Source organism: Tursiops truncatus, chromosome 11 (genome assembly GCF_011762595.2).
Source record: "Tursiops truncatus isolate mTurTru1 chromosome 11, mTurTru1.mat.Y, whole genome shotgun sequence".
Lineage (NCBI taxonomy): Eukaryota > Metazoa > Chordata > Mammalia > Artiodactyla > Delphinidae > Tursiops > Tursiops truncatus.
In genome coordinates this window covers 17,288,774-17,308,738 of record NC_047044.1, presented here as the reverse complement: position 1 = coordinate 17,308,738, position 19,965 = coordinate 17,288,774, and the positions used below count along the sequence as shown (strand labels likewise).

General features: G+C 48.5%; 1 protein-coding gene and 1 long non-coding RNA gene across 5 annotated transcripts in view; one reads left to right on the top strand and one right to left on the bottom strand.

Moving 5' to 3' along the window:
• CHST11 (carbohydrate sulfotransferase 11) overlaps window positions 1-19,965 on the top strand; it is a 286,833-nt gene that overhangs the window by 194,307 nt on the left and 72,561 nt on the right. The gene's annotated exons all lie outside the window — the stretch shown is intronic.
• LOC109547162 (uncharacterized) lies at window positions 1,278-15,507 on the bottom strand. Its single transcript, XR_002172902.3, has 4 exons — window positions 14,984-15,507; window positions 10,226-10,322; window positions 3,721-3,859; window positions 1,278-2,826 (listed from the first exon to the last, which is right to left on the bottom strand). It is a non-coding gene; the product is annotated as an uncharacterized lncRNA (long non-coding RNA).

Below are 19,965 nucleotides of genomic sequence, written 5' to 3'. Positions count from 1 at the left end.
AAGAGGCACTCGATAAATCTAACTCTCTCCCTCCCTCCTTACCTCAAACCTGAGCAAGCCGATAGCTGGACAGCAGCAGAAGTTTGCCAAGAACTTGGAAGAGTCTGGACTCTCCACTCAGCTTCCTGAAGGTCTTACTCACCTGATAGGAAGAGGAAGGAGAAGGGTGTCCCTTCCCCAGGTGCACTTTAGCTGGAACAGTCCACAGAAAGTCCCGTGGTCTGCTGACTACCCTCTGTCCTTGAGATGGTAAGGGAGGCCCTCTCTAGGGGACCCGCAGCAGAAACGGTGCTCAAAACCAAGGCTCAAAATCTATAAGCAGGGCTTCCCTGGTGGTGCAGTGGTTGAGAGTCCGCCTGCCGATGCAGGGGACGCGGGTTCATGCCCCAGTCCAGGAAGATCCCACATGCCGCGGAGCGGCTGGGCCCGTGAGCCATGGCCGCTGGGCCTGCGCGTCCGGAGCCTGTGCTCCGCAACGGGAGAGGCCACAACAGTGAGAGGCCCGCGTACCGCAAAAAAAAAAAAAAAAAAAAAATCTACAAGTAGCGTCTGCTCCCTCGGACAGAGTGGTCCTTCCTCCTTCCTCCCTTTTCCATTCATGTCCCTCCACGAACTGCTTCCATCTCCCCCGTGTCCCCAACTCAATCCTCTTCGTGGATCGCACACACATACACACCACACTCCCGGCTTAGTGTTTCTGCTTCTTCCTTTTCACTTACTTTGATTTCCCATGTGTGAATTACCCAAAAAACAATGGTTTTCCTGACGTGCCTTCAGGTGGTGGGCAAATGTGAGCCCTAAGACCATGTATGGAGATGAAAAGATAACCACCAGATTGGAAGGTTTGAATTAAAACAGGCAAATGGCAAGTCGTATCTTTTCTTATTAACACGGGGTGGGGGCAGGTGATCTTTCTTCTGTAGCTTCATTATATCTAGTCTATTGTTCTGCAGCCCCTCCTCCTGGAAGCCTCCTGTGATCTCCACTCTGATCAGGTACTACAGTTTTGTCTTGCCGGGAGCCTAACCAAGGGATGCAGGAGGGGCGGGGTCAGGTCAGAGCCAGGCTGCTTGATTGACATCTTGACTCTGCAAGTGCTTTGTTCTGCCTTGGTTTCCTCATTTGCAGAGTGGAGCCATTATTAGCCCCTATTTCGTGGGTGGTTAGGAATATTCAGTGAGACGATCCATATAAAATATTTAGACTGCCTGACCACCTATCATTATTATTATTATCATGATTTTCATCACAGAAGCACTTATTAGACTGGACTGTAATCAGTGATTTACTCATCGGCTTCCTTCCCCCGAGGGTCTGGCAGCAAATTAAGAGCCAGAACAGTATCCTATTCAACTCCAGGGAACAGTGGTCATGGAGAAAGGGCCACTGTTACCAGCAAGGTGATAATTTGTTTCCGGAAGACTCCTTTACTTCCAGAAAGGTTCCCTTTAACTTATGACTTGATATTTAGACATTTCACTCAAACAGTTTTGTTCACTTCTCTCTCCTCTCTTTCTTCCCTATTGCACAAAGTAAGCGGAGTCTTTTCAACAGCCCAGAGGACGCCCCCTGTGTCCCTTATAGGTGTGTGGCAGCGGGAACCCTGATGCTGGCCAACTGGGCAGTGACTCAGCCCTTTCCTCCCTGTAACTGGGGTCACCGCCAGCATCTCTTCTGATTGGTCAGGGACACCATATCATACTGGTTAGAAAATAGTATTTTAATTAACAGCCTTGGAGGAAAGAATGCTAAGATTTCTGCTCTGATTCGAGATATTTTGATACAATTTAGGGCAGCCCAGGTTTTGGATCTTGACTGTGAGACTGCCAGGGTGGTACAAGGGCCGTTGTTTCCAATGGACGGTGAACAGGCACGTGCGTGGCACCTACAGGCTCCCCGAGGTCCATCTGGTCCACACAGTGGGATGGGAACTGCAGGAATAAGGGGGCCGTGGAACAGTTTCCAAGGCTGGCTCTAGCACATGGAGTAACAGCTCACAGGGGTGACATGTCCAACTCCGCGCTGTCCCCGCTGTCCAGCTATCTTACTGCAGGTGACCATGCGGAGAAGGGCGGGGAAGAGCCACCTAGCTCCAGAAATGGAGAACAGAAAGGTTGTTGCTTTCTGCCTCCCGGCACGTTCTGCTAAAATACTACAGTGAACGAAAAACTTTAAGGGAAAAACACTTTATGAGATACCGTGCGACTTGTGTCCGTGGATTCTGTGAGCAAGTGTTTCTGCGAGCTCGCCGCCTGCCTGGCCCTGGCCTTCTTCAGTGGGAGAACATGTGAGTGGGGTTGGCGTCAGACCCCACCCGTTCCACCTCCAAACAGACCTCGGGAGGAATAACCTCCCAAGCGGGCAAGACGACCCCCTGTGACGGGCAGCTCCGTGCACGACTGGGAGTGCACGCGCTGCCCACAGCTCTCCTGGCTGGAAAGCTGGCTCGTTATATCAACCGCGAGTCTCCTCCTGCAGCTTCCAGACGGTGAGCCTCCCCCGGTCGCCCACGCCACTCACTCGGCGCCATCCCGTCCACTGCGTCCACCCAGACACCCAGGCCTGGACACGAGCCTTAACTCCTGACGCTGAGTCTTACCTTCCCGGCTGCCTGCCTCAGGCTGCCGTGACGAGCCACCAGAAACCAGGTGGCTTCAAACAACCAAAATGTGTTCTCTGTCAGGTCTGGAGGCCAGAACTGTGCTCCCTCTGGAGGCTTTAGGGGAGAATTCACTTTACCTTTCCCAACTGCCGGTGGCTCCTGGCTGCCCGGGACCTGGGGCTTCATCTCTGTTCATCCTCTCGTTGCCACCTCCTCCTCTGTCTCTTGCAAAGACATTTATCATTGGTTTAGGGTTCACTCTGGTGATCAAGGATGGTCTCATCTCAAGGGCCTTAACTTTATCGCATCGCAAAGAGCCTTTTTCCAGATCATTCAGAGTTCCAAGAATTTGGACGTGGATATGTTTGGGAGGGGGGCGCACTCAGTGCAGGTCACCTCTTCATGGAAAGGTTCGTTACATGGATTAACACTGACTTGAGGAGGTTTTCAAAGATGTGCCTAAAGCGTTTTCTCAAGAATAAACATCTGGTGGCGTCTATTTCCAGCTGTTTGACAGATTACTTAACCTCTTTGGACCTGTTTCTTCACCTGTGAAATGGGAATAATAATCATAGTCCCTACCCATAGGCCTGTTGTGAGGGTTCAATGAATTCACACAAGTGCAGTCCTTTGAGTGCCACCTGGGGCATAGCAAGCACTGTCTAAATAGTAGCCATTTTTACGGTGATTATCATCAAGGCATTGTAGTCACTATTGGAACCTACATCACACAATGAGACTTTCCGAGACCGCTCACTTTGGTTTATTTTACTTTGAAAGTCTTCATTAAGTTTGTTACAATACTGCTTCTGTTTTATGTTTTGGTTTTTTGGCCCTGAGGCACATGGGATCTTAGCTCCCTGACCAGGGATCGAACCCGCACCCCCTGCCTTGGAAGGTGAAGTCTTAACCACTGGGCCGCCAGGGAGGTCCCTAGACTGCTCATTTTACATTTAGTGTATTCTTCTAATGTGCTGGCCTTTTATGCCTCGACTTCTTGGAATTTGTTGCTGTGTGACCTTGGACAAGTTCCTTAATCTCTCTGAGTCTGTTAGAACGTCCCCCCGGCAAGGCTGCTAAAAGATTAAAAGTAGTCAGTCGTGTGACACATGGTTTACCTCAATCCACGTTGGATGAACAGTGAAGAAACAGCATGTGTACAGTTTGCGGCTACTTCACAAACACTGGTGGCTTCTTTCTTCCCTGCCTGTGTCTTTACTGCTGCTTGGATTTTCTCTGCTGTCAGCTCTCCCCAGCCTGTAGTGAAGGGCTTGCAGTTAGTTTTAGTCAGTTTCCTCCTCTGAGCCTAACTTTTCTTCAGTTTCCAGCACAGGTAAGGCTGTGCATTGCGGGCTGCTGTCCCTCAGCAGTTCCTTGCTGGCACATTTGGGGAGGAAGTTCATCAATATCTAAGCAAATCAGAACCGTTCTGTTAGTTAAGAGATTTTCGGGTAAATTCTAACTTGGTGTGCCTGAAACTCCTAACCTTTCATGAAAATGCTGCATCGTCCCTCTCGGTGGTCTGTCACAGTGGGCAGGAACCAGATCATAAATCCTACAAGAGCTAATATTTCTATAGTACAATCACTCTTCCATCACCCTGGCTCTGCCAGACACTGTCCTCAGCACTTTACTTTCCATCCTCCCGTCCTAATGATGTAGGTCCTGTTACGATTCCCATTTTACAAATGAGGAAAGAAAGGGGTGGGATAGGGAGGGTGGGTGGGAGACGCAAGAGGGAGGAGATATAGGGATATATGTATATGTATAGCTGATTCACTTTGTTATAAAGCAGAAACTAACGCACCATTGTGAAGCAATTATACTCCAATAAAGCTGTTAAAAGAAAAAAAAAAAAAGAAATGAGGCCCAAAGAGTTTCAGTAACTTCTGGAATTCGAACCTAAGCCCTTGGAGTTCAACAGCTGGATTTGAGCCCCTCATTAAATGTCTGCAACAGTTCCTAGGAGGCACAGAGTTCCATAAATGTTTTATAGAATTAATTGAATGTTGAATGGCTTTTCCTGTTACCTGAGGGACCTCAGTCTTTGCTAGCAAACTGGAACATTTTCTTTGCCCCCCTGGCTTGAGAGTAGTGCAGATATTTCTCTTATTGGTTTCCCCATCTACACTATAATGCCCTCGTCTTCATACTTGTGCATAGTATGAAAGGATGCACATTGAAAAGTATGGTTTTTCGATCTCGAATGCTGTGTGACCTGGGCAAGCCACATCACCTCTCTGAGCCTTAGTTTTTGGGGGCTAATAACATTTAACACATTAAATATGCTAATGTATATAAAGTGCCAGGCACGACATCAAGTCTCAGTATACAGTAACTTGAAAAGTAAAATAAAAAATACTTTGCATTTTTCTGAAGGAAGGTGTTGTGTAGCTCTCAAGATGTATTTTAAACTATACTTTGCTTAGGTAAATCTTATACAGATACCTCTATTATAATAGCGTATGTTTTTAGTGGCGATCACTCTCATGTTATGTATATTGAACATTCTGGCCAAAAAGATTGTCAAGAAATACTTTTAAAATTGAATGAGAAATGCCTGATGATGATCATCATTATGAATGAAACAGAACCATTTACCACTGAGGTAGATCTAATTAAGAAACGATAATAGACATCGATTATTTCAGCTCCTCGGTGGGAGCTGTTCACTGCTTCCTCTATAACATGAAGCAGGGTCTCAAATTGCCTCGCATGGAGCCTGGCCCTTTTCCACCTGGATGATGCAGAGTTCTGGCTTTCCAATCTGTGTTTTTCTCTCTTTTTCTCTTTGCTCTGTAGTATCAGTAGGATGCATTACTACCTTCAGGATCCAAGAAGTTGACTGGGGCCAGGAGTCATAGTAGCAGTAATAATACTAAGGGCAACAACTGCTCTTCCGAGCTGAGCGCTTACTAAGTGCCAGACGTCCTGCGTTAGCAGCGATTGAAGAACTGCCGGCTCTGAGGTCAGGCTCCTGGCCCTAAGCCACGTACTTGACTGAGCAAGTTACTGCTCTGGGCCTCGGCTTCCTCTCCTGTAGCGTGACATTCATAACATCACACCTCTTACAGGGTTGTTCTGAGGTTGAAGTGGGATAATATGTGTTCTGTACGTAGCACGCTATCTGGCAAGCTGTAAGCGCTTGGTGATGTTAATTACTGTTAATGCCTTAAAGAACTTTATGGTGGAGGTGGATCTGGAACTCGGGCTCAGAGGCTTGGGGGCTGGCTCAGGGTCACGTGTACGTTAGTGCGGGTCGGGGTGTGGGCTCAAGCCCAGCTCTGCCTTCGGCGGCGGGGCTCACATCCTGTACCCTCACACATCTCAACCTGTCATCGTGGGTGGTGTTGTCTGCACAAGAGGGAAACTGCTCAGTGATTCCTGTTGCTACATCAGTTTGATTTTTGAGCCATTATCTCATTTGGGCACGAGACCGACCGGCCTTTGGTTTGTGGATGGTGTACTAGCTTGCTGTCCCGAATTATCACAAATTAGGGGCTTAAAACAATACAGATGTATTATTTTACATTCTGAAATGGGTCTGATGGGGCTAAAATCAAGTTGTCAGCAACTCTGAGTCCCTTCTGGAGAATCTAGGGGACAATCTGTTCCTTGCGTTTCCCAGCTTCTAGAGGCTGCCTGCATTCCTTGGCTGGTGGCCGCATCATTCCAACCTCTGCTTCTGCTGTCACATCTGCTCTGACTCTAAGCCTCCTGCCTCCATCTTCTAAGGACCCATGTGATTATCAGCTGAATAATCCAGGATAATCTTTCCAACTCAAGGTCCTTACATCAGCAGAGTCTCTTTTTGCCACCTGAGGTCACACATTCACAGGTCCCAGGATGAGGGCGTGGACTCTTTGGGGGGCCATCGTTCTGCCTACCACAGACGCCTCCGTCCTGGCCATGTTCTCCTTTCTCGAGCTGCCGTGTGGTATTGGCTTTAGGGCACGGTGGATTTAGTCCTAATCCCCGGCCCCTCTCTTTACTGACCTGTGAGCCCAGGCCAAGCGTTTCATTTCTTTGTGCCCCATCTTCTCCTTTCCTCATCTGAAAAATAAAAGCTTCAGCACCCGTTCTGTGGGGCCAATAAGAGCACCAAATGAAGTAATGTGTGTAAAATGCCTGGTCCTGACTGGCTCTCAAAAATGGGAACCATTATTCTCTTGAAGATTACTTTCAAATTATTTTTAATGCTCTTGTAGCAACAAACAGAGCCCAGTGTCCTGGTAAAAAATGAACAAGGGTCTTAGCATGCAGGTCAAGGGGTCCCTGATAATGGCCTACAAAAAGCAGAAAAAAATCCCAGGCTGGTTCCCACTCACCAGAACCGGACTCGGTTGGGAACAAAAGGGTTATTCAGCTGACCAGATGTTAGGTGTGAACCAGAAAGGGACGGGGAGCCAGGATTAGCTTGTCCAACAGTATTTTATTGTGAAGGCTGCAGATCAAGGCAGTCTTTTGTAGCAGCGTTTATATTAAAAGAGGCACAAGATATTTTACGGCCCCTATCGAGGCCCAGAGCCTAAATAGCAACCCTGTTTGATCAGCCTTTCACAGGTTAGATTATGTTTCCAGGAGGAATTGGGTATAAATCTTTCAAGGTGTCCATGTGAAAGTGGGAGGAACCACTGGGAATCTGAGGGGAGTAAAACAGAGGGAAAGCAAGGGAAGTCCAGGCCCTCTGAGCTGTCACAGAATTTCAGACATGGGGCGTGGCCACCTTGGGTACCGTGTTGCCAAAAGATGGGCAGTTGGAGGTTGGGAGGCAAAGGGAAAGTGAAATCTTTGTTTCCTGAGGAGCCTTCTTTCTCTGCCAACCGCATCTCATATCACCCTGCCCACTAGGCACGTCCCTCAAACATTCCCACCGTGGGACTCGGGCGGTGGCCGTTGCACTCTTGGAGCACACATCCCCGTGGATCTCCATGTGGTGGGCTCCTTCTTGTCAAGTCTCAAATGAAATTTCACCTCCCCCAAGAGGCCTTCCATCCTCCCGTCACTCCTTGTTTCATTGCCCTGTTGTATTGTCTTCACAGCACTTATCACCATCAGAAATGGTCTTTGCTCATTTATTTGTCTGGTGTCTCTCTCACTGCCTCTGGAACATGATCTCTAAGGGAACAGGGACCTTGGCTGTTATCTACGGCCATCACCCAGTGCTGGGACATTGCCACACTCACGGAGGGGCATTTATGATAATAATCGCTGACACGTAGCACCTATTTTATGCCTCATCCCTTTCGAAACGAATTCATTTAATTCCTCTCAACTCATCCATTTCACAGATGAGGAAACTTGAGACATAGTTTGATAAATGGAATAAGTCAAATTAATTGACTCTTCAGCCATATTCCAGGTACGACCGAATTAATTTAGTAACGATCAGTTTTTGATAGTCGTTCTGTGTAACAAAACACCCCGTTTCTTCCTGATGATTGTCAAGGGCGCTAAGGAACATAAAGAACAAAGTGGGAGCTAGAGACTGCATTTTATATTTTCAAAAAGTTGCTACGAACATTAATTGAGCATCTACCCTGTGTCAGGCATTCTGCTACATTTTATCTTATTTTATTTATTTGCTGGGATTCAGTCTCCATCATTGGGTGCATTTTATTTTTAAATACACAAAGTCCTGGGAAGTACAGCATTGCCCTGTTTTGTCCAGTTTGGGAAACAGAAACCTGAGGGAGGTTGAATACCTCACGCCCACACGGTCTCTGTTCTTTTTTTTTTTTTTTTTCTTTTTGCGGTACGCGGGCCTCTCACTGTTGTGGCCTCTCCCGTTGCGGAGCACAGTCTCCGGACGTGCAGGCTCAGTGGCCATGGCTCACGGGCCCAGCCGCTTCGCGGCACGTGGGATCTTCCCGGACCGGGGCACGAACCCGTGTCCCCTGCATCGGCAGGCGGACTCTCAACCACTGTGCCACCAGGGAAGCCCTGTTCTATTTTTATTTCTCCCGAGATTCTCCAGATAAAGTCTCTACCCCACAGCAGAGCCCTTGGGGCATGGTAGATACTCCATAAGTGTTGGCTGAATGAGTGAAGGGGGAAAAGGACACCAACCAACCTGTCAGGGCGGACAAGGAAACTGAAATTACTATCTTCATCTTCCAGACGAGGAAACTGAAATTCAGGGAGATTCAGGTCAATGTCACCCAGCTAGTCAATGAGTTAAGATTCAGTTCCAGACATTTCCAACTCCTCCAGCCAGTGCAGCCTGCGTGAATGGGGTTCAGGACCCACAGCATCTCCTCTGCAGTCTAGAGGCAAGGGGGGATGATAGTATCCATGTAGCTTGGGACACCCTGGGGAGCTGCCCACTCAGGACCAGAATCACCTGGGAGCACTGCGGGGTCCCCTCTGAGTGGAGCTCTGGGGTCTAAGTTCTGCACTGACCTCTGCCCTGTGCGTGGCTCGGGGAGGAGGGGTTGAGAATAGAGGGAGCCCTCAAAGCAAACCCTCCTGCCTGGGGGGTTTCCATGGATGGTGAAGCCAGGCCTGTGTGGACGATGAGTGGGATTCGTGGCTTGGCCAGAGCGTGGCAGCCGAGCCCGGCTGCAGGGACATCCAGCACTGACACCTGCCGCAGTGGGAGCGGGCACCTTGCATCTCTGTGGAAACCACCCTTGCGTCCTTGACAACAGAGCGCGAGAAAAGGTGAAACAGAGCCCCGCCCTGCGGAAAGTCGTAGCTTCCAGAAGTGCAGCCGGAATCCTTGCCAACTCCTTATGGGCGCTGTGGCCCTATAAATACAGGCACACTTCCTGAACAGTGTCGCTCAGGATACCAGCTGTACTATTCAGGGTTGTCCAGAGAAACAGAACCGCTAGGGTGTCTGTATGTACACATATGGAAAGAGATCTACTACAAGGAATTGGGTCCCGTGATTATGGAGGCTGACGAGGCCCAAGATCTGCAGGCTTGAAGCCCAGGAGAGCCAAGACGTTTCAGTTTGAAAGGCCAGAAAAATCTGATGATCCTTTCTGGGAGGGTCAGCCTTTTTGTGCTGTTCAGGCCCTCAACTGATTGAACGAGGCCCACCCACATTGGGGAAGGCAATCTGCTGCTTTAGTCAGGCTACTGATTCAAATGTTAATCTCCTCCAGAAGCACCCTCGTGGACACACCTAGAAAAACATTTGACTGAATGTCTAGGCACCCTGTGGCCCAGTCCAGTGGACACATAAAATTAGTCATCACACCAGCCCAGCAAGACATCCCGCCACTGTCCAGAGTTTCTGGAAGAGTTGGGAAGTACTGCCTCCTATAGTCCTTGGTAATTCAGAGAGCACCCTTGGGTGCCAAAGGTCCTGATAAGTCCTGCAATGAAAGGAAACCTGTTTCCATCTGGGTGGGATTGGGTAAAGGAGCGAGAGTCTCAGACAAGCTTCCTGAAGGAAATGTCACCTGAGGGGGAAGTTGAGGACTAAACAGGTGTTTCTCTGACTGAGATGTCTGGGTTGAAGTAGCAGTGTCCATAATATTCTGTTGGCTTTTCCCTGCCTAAAGGTACGGCAGCAGCATTTGTTATACGTTTCAGTTCTGTCCTTGGTGACAAGAAACCCTCGCTGACCACCAGACACAAGTGGGTCAGTGATTCCAGTAGACTCCTGCTTACCCCAGTGTCGGAAACCCCAGTGATGTCTTGGCGCAGATCTTGGTACTAAAGGTTGCCATCTCTCTGGAGTTTATGATCTTGTTTTTCACCACAGTGACTTTGAGAAAGGGAGAGACAGAGACAGACTAGAGTTAATAATGGTGGCCTCTCTATGGTCTAAAAGTTTAACCCTTATGCTCTCTGGTTTTTCACGTGAAGCCGCCTCGTTAGGGAACGAAAGCTGACCGGTGGCCTAGATGCGTGATCCCAGCGGCAGCGGCGTCATGTAGCGAAAGTGCAGAGAATCGGGTTCTGGATGTGCATGCTGCTCCTGACCCTGACCCGCTGGCTGCTGGGCCACAGCGGTCAGTCCCCGAGCACCAACCCTGCGCCAGCGCCACCAGGCCAGTGCCTGGCACGCCCCGTGCCTCCATCTCCAAATTGGTCTAACGGGGATAAGCTCCCTGCCTACGTGGACAGGTGTGAATCCGCTTGAAGGATGTGCTGTGTACCTCGGAAGGGCAGCTGACCTTTGGCAGGAAAGAAGGGAGTGGAAGAGGGAGACAGGAGGGTCATGAAGCAGGGAGGGAGGTGGATTGGTGGGGGGGACAGCAGAGCATCATCAAGCAGGGGTTGACGCCTCCTGGCTCAAAGCGGAGCCCTGCCCGGCGAGGGATGACTCAGCAGACAGGCAGATCCAATACTGAGGCTTCAGCAAAGCGGAGAACGCGTTCCGCACCCCCACTTCCCAAGAAAAGAGAGAGAGAGAGAAATTCTTGATATTTATAAAATATCATCAGTGTAGTCATCATGCGGAAAATCAGAAATGGGTTGGACGTTATGGTGTAACCTTGTTTTTACTCCCAGTCACATTTGAGAGGATGTGTGGTTTTTGTCAGGACTCAAGGCTGCTGGAGGACTAAATCCAGCTGTGGCTGCACTGAGAGATTTTCATGTAACTGCTGAGAGCAACTCAGTGGAGTCAAAGTCAGTCATTCAGAACATGTGGCCCGGACTCATTTTCCTCAGGAAATGGTAAGATACTGTGAGATTCTCCTGCCACCTACCCCAGACCTTATCACTTCGGTGGGGTCCATCCTTGATGTGCTGACACCGCACTATCACCACCCCACCCCCAAGGGAACATTTTTTTAAATTATTATTTGAATGGTTTTATTTGACATTTGAATCTTTTTCATTGCTGTATCCCTTGGCACATTGGTGGACAGTTAGTAGAAGCTTAGTAGCCATTTGTTGGACGAATGAAGGAAGAAGTGAGTGAGTGAATGAATGTGTGAGTGCACGCGTTGACATCTATGGGAAAATGCATTCCTATAGGATATTCACCCCTGGATTCAGTTCCATCACGCTGCTGTTTCTTAGCCGTGGAACCCAAGCTGGAGAGGCAGCCTGGAGAGGCCTGGAGTCCTACCGATCTGGTGGATTAGCAGAAGGCCAGAGAGGAGAAAAAACGTTCCCACAATGGTTGGCACTTGACTGCAAGTGGACACTGCTGGCAGACCAGTCAGCAGTGGAAACGAGGGAGAAGCCAGGAGACGCAGCAGAAGCCAGGGGAGGGCAGGGCTGCAGATCCCCAAGCTGATGGCATTATTGGCAAGAAAGGACTCTTTCTGTGTCCAGACCCATGGGTGTGCCTCCCTTCCAAAGGAGCCCTTCGTTTTCTTTCTTTCTTGAAGGATTATAGGATAAATAGGAATTGGTAGGAAATACAAATAGACCGGTGAGCGGGTGGGTGGGTGGGTGGATGAATGGATGGATGGATGAATGGGTGGATGGGTAGATGGGCATCAACATGGCACATTATAAAGAGCGTTGGTCTTGAACGGCAAAGCTAACAGCCTATTCCCTCCCCAGGCCCAATTCCGTCATCTGTAAAAAGAGAACAGTAAACCCTGGCCCTCCCTAGCTGCAAGGGCCGTCAGAAAGCTCAAAATAAAAGCCAGACACCTTTGTTCAGTCCTGGTGCTCCACAGCTGTAAGGAATTATTAGCCGGGTCACCTCTTCCCCTCCAAAGGCTGCCTGTCATCCCCCACGTTGCAAATATTTTATGATTAAAATGCAAGAGTAAGTCAGAATCTTGGTAAACTCTGATCACTTTGGAACCCCTCCAGCGAACTCTGCGTGGATTTTTCTTTCTTCCTCTCGGCTCCCAAGCTACTTTCCTTATGTTGGAGGTTGCCAAGCTTTTATGGCTGTTTAACTGTCTTATCCATGCAGATGCATAGCTTTAATTTATGCTGAAATAAATCTGCAAAACCTCATCTGTCTTGTTGTTCTAGAAGCATCAGGTGTAAGGCCTAAAAAAAAATCCTAATATATGGTCTCTGAAAGAGCTGGGGTGCGATCTGCCTGCTTGTTACTCAGTTTGGCTTGAAATTCTTCTTTTCCATCCCTTGATATTTATATATAAGCGAATTAGGTTGTTTGGTATAAAAAAAACTTATGACTCTTAATATGTATGCTTGTCTCAGGTCACTTAGAGTGCTTTGTATTGAGAAAAATTAAGCTGTGACTTCTCATCCAGTGATAAAATCTGAATGTCCCTTTTCCATTTTTAAACATTAATCATTAAGGCATAATAGGTTGAGTCAGCGACCAGGGATTCAAACACTAATTTGCTGTGTGACCTCAGACAAGTCTCTCAGCCTAGCTGAGCTCTGTTTCGTCCTGTAGGTGAACACCTGCTTGGAGGACTCCTGTGAGGATTAAATGTGAAACTGTATGTGGGGTGCTTGGCGTATAAGAGCACTTAGTAAATGCTGTTAGGTAGCACCATTGTTGTGGTTGTGCTGATGCAGGATTTGGGGTGAGAGATCAGACCCAGACTTCCCTTTAGAGCAAAGTCAGATCAAAATAACAGTTCCTGGTGGTGACCCTGCTCTCCGTCTATGTATTCATTCCCTGACAACCTGAATTGATTTGCGCCCTCACTCTTGTGCTATCTGGGGATTTCTCAGACTTATGCTCTGGTGTTTTCTGATGGCTGCAGAAATTCATTCAAAACATTTCTACACAGCAATTCCATAGAGTTGACCTGACTTTTCCTAAAAGTCAAATGAACAGCAGCTCAACCTGTCTCACCACGCTCCAGGGCTTGGCTGACCGTTCCCCAGGTGCCAGACTGCGGGACAGCCATTCTCTAAGAGATTGTCCTCTGCCTTTCCTAGCTCACCCAAGTGCAGAAGACCCTAAAGACCAGGTAGCTGATGGGTGATTGTTGTCATAACGTATAGGAAACTTGGTTCTGGTACATACTAGGCCCACACAAATTCAGTTCCTATATGTCATTCTCTATGGGCTCTTTTTTTTTTTTTAATTTTTATTGGAGTATAGTTGATTTACACTGTTGTGTTAGTTTCTGCTGTACAGCAAAGTGAATCAGTAATACATATACATATATGCACTCTTTTTTAGATTCTTTTCCCATATGGGTCATTACAGAGCACTGAGTAGAGTTCCCTGTGCTATACAGTAGCTTTTTTTTTTTTTTTTTTTTTTGCGGTACGCGGGCCTCTCACTGTTGTGGCCTCTCCTGTTGCGGCCTCTCCTGTTGCGGAGCACAGGCTCTGGACGCGCAGGCTCAGCGGCCATGGCTCACGGGCCCAGCCGCTCCACGGCATGTGGGATCCTCCCGGACCAGGGCACGAACCCGTGTCCCCTGCATCGGCAGGCAGACTCTCAACCACTGCGCCACCAGGGAAGCCCTGTTATCTATTTTATATATAGTAGTGGGTGTATGTCAATTCCAGTCTCCCAATTTATCCCTCCCCGCTTTCCCTCTTGGTAACCATAAGTTTGTTTTCTACTTCTTTTTTTTTTTGCCGTATGCGGGCCTCTCACTGTCGTGGCCTCTCCCGTTGTGGAGCACAGGCTCCGGACACGCAGACTCAGCGGCCATGGCTCACGGGTCCAGCCGCTCCTCAGCATGTGGGATCTTCCCGGACTGGGGCACAAACCCGTGTCCCCTGCATCGGCAGGCGGACTCTCAACCACTGCACCACCAGGGAAGCCCTGCTTTCTACTTCTGTGTCTCTGTTTCTATTTTGTAAATAATTTCATTTGTACTATTTTTTTAGATTCCACATAAAAGTGATATCATATGATATTTGTCTTTGTCTGACTCTGTGGGCTCTTGATTTAGAATTTTAGGCTCTGGACAAGGCTTGCAGTTGTGGAGATTACTACATTTTAAGGCTTTCTATTGTGAATTGGTTTCCCTCTGTCCGTCTGTAGGGTTGGATTGAGACTGGTTTGTGCGTAGGTCCCAGCTTACAAGGCACGCGGTCCTTCTCATATATGGATGCCACAAACCTACAGTTGATGCAGCAACCTCTCTGGATGTTGCCAGGTACCAAGAGGGGTTGTGATAGAGCCTAGGGTTCAGGAGTTGCATTGGGAAGCCAGCAGGGCCCAGGCCAGTCACCAGCACTTCTGGGGCCATCATTTTCGCACCAAGTGTTTTATGACTTGTCATCTTCTCACTCGGGTGTTCAAGCCAATGGTTGCCGACTGAATTCTCAAAAGCACCTTGCACATTAGAGGTACTAAGTAAATGTGTATAAATCCTGGATAGCACAGCAGTAATCGTGACTCATAATAATGGCTTGCATTTATTGGGCACTTACTGTGTACCACACTATGCCAAATGCTTTACTTGGATTATCTCATTTTACCCTCCAGCCATCCCATTAAGTAGATGCTGTGAGATCCCCATTTTACAGATGAAGAAGCTGAGGCCAAAGAGCTTCAGAACTCACCCACAGTCGCAGCTAGAAAGCAGGGGCAAGGCTTTGATCCCAGGGTGGTCTTTAGACAACTTCTGGAAGTGGACAGATGCTGTGAGGTGAGATGGGAGGATGGATACCAAGGTCAGCTGAGCACAAAATTCCTTTAAAGGAAATGGACTTTTCTGCCCAGAACTGTCATATTCCAGACAGCACCCAAGAAAAATGTTCTTCACAGCTTTAGATTTGAGATTGAGAAATAACTCAGACGCAGTCTTCTGGTCCACGAGCCACTGTCATCACACTGCAACCACATTTCCTCCTGTTTATTGCTGGTGGGTAGGAGGTGGGGCTGTCGTTCTGTATTTCCTGCTCGCAGCCAGTATGTAGAGGGGCAGGAGTTCACACTTGAGTTTGGCAACAGTGTGGTCATGTTTTCTGTGTGTCACTTCGCAGCATGGCATCCTCATAATTCTCGGAAAACGCAAAGGTGTGTGGTTATCTCCGTGTCTGTAAACTGGGGACCCTGTGTGGCTTTAAGACTGTCACAGCACAAGGGAACCTCAGAGACCCGTGGCTCCCATCCTTCCATTTTGCAAATGAGATGCAAGCGTTCGGGTGACTCATCCTGCTGGGCTTTAACTGTGGATGAAAAGGTTTGCTGTTAGAAAAGCGGGTTCGGAGAAATTGCTGGCGCTCTCGTCCAGGTCCTTGATGGGGCCCCAACCTGCAAACTCAGGGCCGTACATCAGTTGCTGCCCCCTACAGCAAACATGCTTCCTTCAGCTAGCATCACAGCGGAAGCTTCGTCTGCTTCTGAAGGCGGGGCCGGTGACTGTCCTAGCCGATGTCGAGCAGCCCCGTGAGAGCCTCGTCTGTGTGCTGTGTCCTGGTTAAGACTGGGGCAACACTCACCCCCAGGAAGCTAAGTGAGCCTAGTCCGTTCATGATTCATTTAACAGCCTTTTCTGGAGCACTCGCTCTGATTACATGATGAATAACAGTAACTATATTTATTTGATATGCTTCTCAGTGCTTGGCACTGTGATAAGTGCTGTCTAACATCAGCGCCCGAGACATCCCAAGGCTGGAGTGGGCGGGGGAGACACCCAGTCTTTAACATGGCGGAGAGGTTTGAGCCACCCTGGGAGAGGCAAAGCCCCAGAAGACCGTCATCGGGAAGACAGAGGCCAGCAGAGGCGCCATCTGTGTCCAGTTGTGTCCCTGCCCCCAGCTCTGCCCCTGCACGGGCTTTCCCAGCCCTCTCTCCTGAGAAGGTCTCTCTCTCCACCTCTCTTTACCATCCCCCTCCACCCCCATACATACCACTTTCACAAAATCTTACCGTATATTTTTGATTTAATACCACTGTGCAGAAATCACAATTGAGGTCACACCTGGATAGATTCCGTGTGGGAAGCTGGATGAGTCCTCCGGAAGTTCTCGAGAGCATTTTCAATTTGGCTAAGAGCGATTATCTCCCCATTCAGGTGGGCTCAAACTCTTGGGGGACTCAGGTGAAGATTTAAATATAAATGATTCCCCTGTAGCCACAGGAAATCAATTGAGCAGAGAAAGGACTGGAAAGAAAGAGCAAGCAAGATTTAGTTTTCGTTAAAATAACACGGTGCCTATAAATAAGGTGAGAATCGGTTAATAGCTTTCTATTCAAGGGGAGTTGGTGTTCCAGAGATTATGTATGGGGGGGCCTTGAAAATCGAGACGTTCCTTTCTAGTCGCATCTTTTGTGCATTCTGAGGGTTGAATCACTTTATTTGTAGTTTTCTTTTCAATTAGCTAAAACTATTGTTACTTTTTTTTTTATGTTATCTTCACTATTGTTTCCTCTTAGGAATAAAAGTTGACTTTTAACTTGTGAAAAAGGGAAGTATTAAAGCCAACATCCAAAGCCGTCTTCTGGCCAGTCATGGAGCAAACAGTGAGAAACAGCCTGCTTTAAAGGAGAGAGGAGTGGGCTTCCCGGGTGGCGCAGTGGTTGGGAGTCCGCCTGCCGATGCAGGGGACGCGGGTTTGTGCCCCGGTCCGGGAAGATCCCACATGCCGCGGAGCGGCTGGGCCCGTGAGCCATGGCCGCTGAGCCTGCGCGTCCGGAGCCTGTGCTCCACAACGGGAGAGGCCACAACAGTGAGAGGCCTGCGTACCGCAAAAAAAAAAAAAAAAAAAAAGAGAGAGGAGTATCTTGGGAAATTTCCCCAAGCATAAAGAGGCCTCACCAAGATATTCATTGTGGTCCTAGGCACCATTTATAACAGGGGATTGTTCAGATAGCTAAATAAACTGTGTTCTATGCAAACTATGAACTACGATGCAACAATTAGGAAGAACAAGGTAGAGCTAATCTAATAAATGTCGTATCCTACTGTTGAAGAAAAAAAGCAAGTAGCTAAAAAGTTCTTTCAGTCCAATACCATATACCATAAGACAATTGCAGTATATTTTCTGTGGGCACACTTATGATAGAGGCATAGAAATGTACAGACAATAGTCTGGGAGGACTTTAATCAAGCGGAAAGCAGTGCCTACATCTAGAAAGGTCAGAGGGGACCAGGAATGACTGATGGAGTTACACCCTCCTTGGTCCTTGGAGTGGGAAGCCGGAGGGTGAGTCTGTTGGCCTGAATGCTCCCTGAGCAGCTCTGTGAAGCTGGACCTTGGGGTTGGCTTTGCCCCACCTCTGAGGTCAGGCGTTCTTCATCCAGGCAGTGTGTGTGACAGTCTGCCAGGACAGGACGTGTGTTACTCATCGGGGATTCAGTGTGACCAATGACAACAGCTCCTCCTTATGTGGTACCTGCAGTTTGTCAGGGACTGTTCTAAGTGTTTTACGTATATTAGCTCATTGAATCCTCACCACAAACCTATGATGTAAGCCCTATTATTATTTCCGTTTTACAGAGGAGGAAATTGAGACACAGAGAAGTTAAGTCATTTATCCATTGCCACACCGCTAGAAAGTGGAAGAACTCTGACTTGACCCCAAAGCTGTACACACAGGATGGCAATGTGATTTATCCTCCAAACTGGGATGCTTGTGAGAATGAAAGGGGCATCATTAATACTTATACAGGTCAACAGGCCTGAGCTGGGGCCATCCCAGGCAAACCGAGATGTGTGATCACCTAAATGGCACTGTTTCTTGCCCCTGACAGAACGGCGCCTGCCCTTGTAGAGTCTGGGGCTCAGGGCGTGGGAGACGAGAAAGTGGCAGTGCTAATGCAGTATGCCACGTGCCAGCATGTGTGGGTTACAGAGGGCTGGGGAAAAAATGGTGGCACAGAGTAAGGCCGCTTATTTGGTCTCTAGGAATCAAAGAGGGCTTCCTGGAGGAAGGGGCAACTCCGCTGATACTGTGGATGAGGAGTTCGGCAGGCAGAGCCTAGTGTGTTGTGGTGAGAGTGGACCTTGGAGGGATAGCAAGGCCTGGGTCTAGAGAGGACGTCTCTGGCTCTGGCCCCAGGCACACCCCTAGGCTCTGGGACCTCAAATAAAATAAGATGTGGTTTATATCAGGGGTCTGGAGACATTTTCTTAAAGGTCCAGATAGTAAACATTGTAGGCTCTGTGGGCCAAGAGGCAAAATTGAGGCTATTGTGTGGGAACTTATATAGCCATGTAAGTGTAATCATTTAAAATATGAAAATCATTCTTAGCCCTAGGACCAAAGAAAAGGGGCAGCTGATTGGATTTGGCCCTGGGTGGCTATGCCACATTTACCATATTGCCCGGGTTTAACTGGCATATCTATTTGTCAGAAAGCTTTGCCGTGTATTATGTAGACGCTGGTGTAGTATCAAGGACATGACACAGCTCAAAATCTAAAGACCTGTCAGCCCTGTGTTCAAGCTCATCTCTGCACCCACGCAGCAGCCGTGAGGCTCTGACAAGCCTCTAACCCTCCCTGGATCTCAGTTTCCTAAACCTGTAAAATACAGATGATAACCCCCTACTTCCCGAGGCTGCTGTGAAGACCCAGTGAGAATCCACTGGTTAGATCCCCTTTCCTCTTATTCAGCACTCATCACACACTTATTCTGTGCCAGGTACTGCCCCAGGCTCTGAGAGATCAGAGCTATACCTGGTAGCCAGGACGCCATTCACAGGTACTTTGTGAGTCTGTTTTTGGTGGTCATTTCGGAGCACAAGCCCCTGTCCCGATGCCGCCGTGGTGGAGGGAATGAATGTGATGTAGGATGTGCCTTCACCAGAGTCGCCAGCCAGGGTTCTACCTGGGATCATGTTTACTTCGACAAAATGAAGCCTGAATGTGGCAGAATGGGTGTGAGGTTCTTTGAACTCCTGGGATAAAAAGACTGAGATGTCACCAAAGCCTTCATCTCTGGCATCAGTCCTGGGGTGAGTGGGGAGTGATGAAAGCCCATTGGTATCTTCCTTTTGCCTCAGAACTTTCTGCCCTCTATGTGCACTTAGAACGATTTTTCAGGTCTCAGCTTTGATGTGGGAATTAGAGTTCCCCGGGCCTGAGTCAGATTCCAGGCCCCCGCGCCGCAGAAGTCGGGAGCTTCCGCTTGGCTGAGAGAGTTCCCACCAGACCCTTTGTTGGGTGGGAGACAAAGCAGCCAGAGAAGATTGTGGAAATCGTTGGTCCTTGAATCAGCTCTTGGGAAATTGCAACAGCGAAGGGTATGGGGAGTTCTTTGGAGATAGATGAGCTGCCCTCAGATCCTGGCATTGTCACTTACCAGTAAATTGTGTAACCTTGAGCAGGTAACAGGACTGCTTTGAACCTCAGTTTGCCCATCTGTAAAAGGGACATGGTATTGCCTGTCCACCTGGTTTGCCGTGAGGACTAACTAGTGAAAATTGCTAACGGTTAGTGAGAGCTTCTTATGTACCAGCTCCTGTGCTGAGGGCCTTGTCTTGCTGTGCTAAGGGCTCAACTCTTCAAGATGCTATGAGGTGAAGGTACTGAGCAAAGAGAGGCGCCATGTCTGCTCCCAGAACCCAGGCAGTTTTGTTCCAGAATCAACATCGTG